The sequence below is a fragment of the Acartia tonsa genome, chromosome 7, assembly GCF_053477335.1.
Source record: "Acartia tonsa isolate MP-2025a chromosome 7, ASM5347733v1, whole genome shotgun sequence".
Lineage (NCBI taxonomy): Eukaryota > Metazoa > Arthropoda > Copepoda > Calanoida > Acartiidae > Acartia > Acartia tonsa.
The window spans coordinates 1,339,828-1,343,810 of NC_137266.1; the positions used below are offsets into that span (position 1 = coordinate 1,339,828).

A 3,983-nucleotide genomic window follows, 5' to 3' on the forward strand; every position below is an offset into this window, starting at 1 on the left:
AAAACTAATGGGGGGAAGTCTGAAGTCCCCCTTGAGGCCTCTAGAGACTTAGCTACTAGCAATTTAATAATGTAAAACAATTGCAGATGTAATTGCACACTAAAAATATTACAGGATGAAAAATATGTTTTGTGATAACTTATGAGAAGCAAGGTCAAGATGTTTGCAGGGATGTTATGGATATTAGCTATCAATTTTTTGTAAATGTCTTTCCATTTTTTATATTTGTTTTATCCAATATCTGTCAAATGCTTTTCTTGACTTACCATTAATTTGTCAATCTATACAACTTTGTAACTATGCATTTATATTGTTCATCCATCTATTTCCAAGTCCATTTGTATGTTTGTCCATATAAATGTCTATTCTGCTTCATGTTCATTTGTCTGTAAGTCTATCCATTATATATCCCTGTTTAAATCTTACATAATAATTTGTTTAACTATTGATGTATCTGTATGTATATTCTTATGTCTATTTTCTCCATGTCCATCTGTCCATATGTATATATTTCTATGTCTATCCATCTATCTATTTCTATGTCTATCCCTTATAGATCCCTGCTATATGTTTACATAATGTTGTTCTTCATATTATCACATTTTCAACTGTCAAACTTAACAAGAACAATTTCCATTAGAAATGATAATTGCAGAAAAGAGGTTGAAACATTTAAAATCAATATGAGGAATTGTGACAAAATTACTTTTAGATGGAAAAAAAACCCAATTTTCTAAAATTAAAGAGCTAAATGCACATTGTTCATTAATATCTATATAAATAATTTCAGACATGTAGCATTAAAACAGCCTAGATAATTTCCCTTCCCAAATACAATACCTTTATAATACAGTCAAACAGTCAAGAAAGAACATGACAAATAAAGTCATAGAGCTGTAGTGTTTGCTAATTATCAAATTATCTTATGTAAATGTGTCTGTAAAAATTTGTTGATAACTTGTTTAAACAATCATTATTTGTAAGCAGATAATATAGCTATTCTATAATTGCTTAACATAACAGAAAGAAGGGAGGTTAGAATAATAAAGACAAATAAGGAAAATAATTGCAATATCCTTGTACTAGAGTAGCAGGATGTCTCTTTGTGTTTCTGTGTATTTGTACTGAAGGATAATTTAACAGTCCACTAAGTTAAAATATTACCTTAAAAAATTATAAAACTCGCTGACTTAAAACTTATGAAACTCCTATCTTTAAAAATGAATAAAATTATGCTGAATGATTAACTCTAGCCAAAATTAACAACATGCATACTAGTTAAACACACTATAAAAAAATATATTCATTACTTATACTTATATTTCAGCCGGTAGAACCACACCACCTTTTAAGACAAACTGTTTTGGTCTTTTTCAACACTCTACTGAAAGGTAACTTTCGAAAAATTAAATGATAATTTAACAGTCCACTAAGTTAAAATATTACCTTAAAAAAATAGGAACTCGCTGACTTAAAACTTATAAAATTCCTACTATTAAAAATGAATAAAGATATGCTGACTGAGTAACTCAAGCTAAAATTAACAACTTCATACTAGATAACCACATTATAATAAATATAATCATTTATTTTATATTTCAGCCGACACCCACCAGTAGAACACCGCCTTTTTAAGACAAACTGAAGACCATTACTGACTAGCTGAACTATCAACAAGGGCTACACAAGGATTGCAAAATTAAAAAGATACTTGATGAATTATCCATAACCATTGATTAGTAACATTCATGATTCATGATATATAACAATATTAAAATGCAAGTAAAAATACTAGCTATGATTTATAAATTGTTTCTTTGCACTGTACATAAATAAAATACTACAATTTTGTAATTGCTAAATATAGTAATATTTTTTCTAATCTGTATTTATCTAGCGTTATTTTTTTTTATGATTGTTATGATTGTATCTCAGTCAAGAAAAAAAAATTCACATACACAGTATGGAAATGTTAATTAATGCATTGATTGTCAACCAAACTAAATATGTTATTAATAAATTATTACATTAATCTTGATCATATTTTACTTAAAATAAACGAACTATGAACTATAAGAGTAACAAAAATAACAAGCTTAATACAAGCATAAACACAACAGTATCTCAATAAAATTTCTATTCTTAAGATCTTTAAGAGTGACAAAAATAACAAGCACAAATCTTTAAGTAACATAACCAAATATATTTAGTACTAAATTACATTAATCTCGATTATAGTTCTTACTTAATGTTCAAACAGACTGTGACAATACAACAGTATCCATTGATAAAAAAAAAAAATCATAAGCTAACTTGCCAAAAAACTAATATTGCTCTTGCTATCCTTACTATGAGTAAATAGCATAACACTCGCAAAATGTAAAAAAAAGAAAATAGTTCAATCCTAAATTATTAAGCAGCAACCCGATTCAATCTTTTCTTTTCATGTAGACTTAAGAGTGTCAAAAAAAAAAACAAGCAATAAGCTATTAGTTTCACGAGTAAATTAAGATGCATGCAAATGATAAAAAAGACTATAGTAAGCCAATATTTATTAAGCAGCAATATGAATAAAATTCTAAGAGTGGCAAGAATAACAAGCACAAAATTTAAAGAACCAACATAAAATATCACTCTCGAATTTCCTTGATGTATCAAGGAGCATAGTGTGATACACAATAACATACATGGATGTATCCAGAAGCATAATATGATACACAATAAGATACATGGATGTATCCAGAAGCATAGTGTGATACACAATATCATGGAGATGCGACATCTAAATTTCAAAATTCTTTGAACGTACAGACAAGATTCTTATAGAAATGCTTCGCATCTAGTTCACTTTATTTATACCCTCTATAAATTAACACAATATAAGACTTTAGTCTAATTATTGATTGACAGTTTATAGCAATTATCTCGCGCACTTCAGGGCATAAGACACAGATAATATGGTCAGCCCTCAGGCAGTTTTAATGTATTTTTATCTTAACTACTACTTTAATAGTAATTACAACTGAAAATTTTATTAATGGCATTAATTATCAACACATAACCAGTATATTAGTAAAAAAAAACTACTTCTTGAAAGTATACATGAGTAATTATATACTCAAAATCTTATCAGCAACAGATAATAAATTTCAACACTTTCAAATACTTACCTACTGTAATATGTATGTTTAATAAAATGTGATAAATTATTAAATTGCTTACCGTTTCCTAGTTTATTCATAAATATATTCTCCTATGGAGACCATTTTCATAATTATCCTCAAGACGGGGGGGATAAAGGCAGAAAGGAAGGCTACAAAAACTAAAAAAAATATAAAATTTAAACATGAATGACATTAGTAATAATGTACAAGGATTACCAACTAATTTCCAACAAATAACTATAAATATCAATAATACTGAATCCAGTTATGTTGATTGCTCTCACATCAAAAACCTAAAACACTTCAGCATAGCTCATCAAAACATTAGGAGCATTGACAAAAATTCAAATAATTTTCTATATCTACTAAATGAATTAAACTCTAACATAGATATAATATGCTTCACAGAAGTATGGGGTAACATTAATAACCTTATCATTCCTGGATACCACGAACCAGCAACATTACTTAGAAAAAACAAAAGAGGGGGGGGGGTTAGCATATACTGCAAAGATTACATAAACTTTAAAGTTATAAAAGAAATGACAGTTATAAAGGGTCATATTGAATTCCTAACCATCGAATATAAAACAAAAAACAAAACCAATATCCTTTCAACTCTCTACAGACCCCCTTCACAATGTACACATGACATCGAAAACTGCATTAAAGATATTAAACTGCTCTTGGAATATAAGGACACACATTTCCCAAACACTAACTATGATATACTTGGAGATCTAAACATGGACATCCTTAAATATAACACTATGGAAAGTATTAGAAAATTCTACCAGACCTTTGAAAATCAAAACATAA

At 28.0% G+C, this 3,983-nt stretch overlaps 1 long non-coding RNA gene across 1 annotated transcript; it reads left to right on the forward strand.

The window, feature by feature from the left end:
* The first annotated feature begins 1,188 nt into the window (after window positions 1–1,188).
* On the forward strand, window positions 1,189–2,038 carry LOC145324038 (uncharacterized). The gene is made up of 2 exons (XR_013881175.1): window positions 1,189–1,391; window positions 1,603–2,038. It is a non-coding gene; the product is annotated as an uncharacterized LOC145324038 (long non-coding RNA).
* Window positions 2,039–3,983: the final 1,945 nt, after the last annotated feature.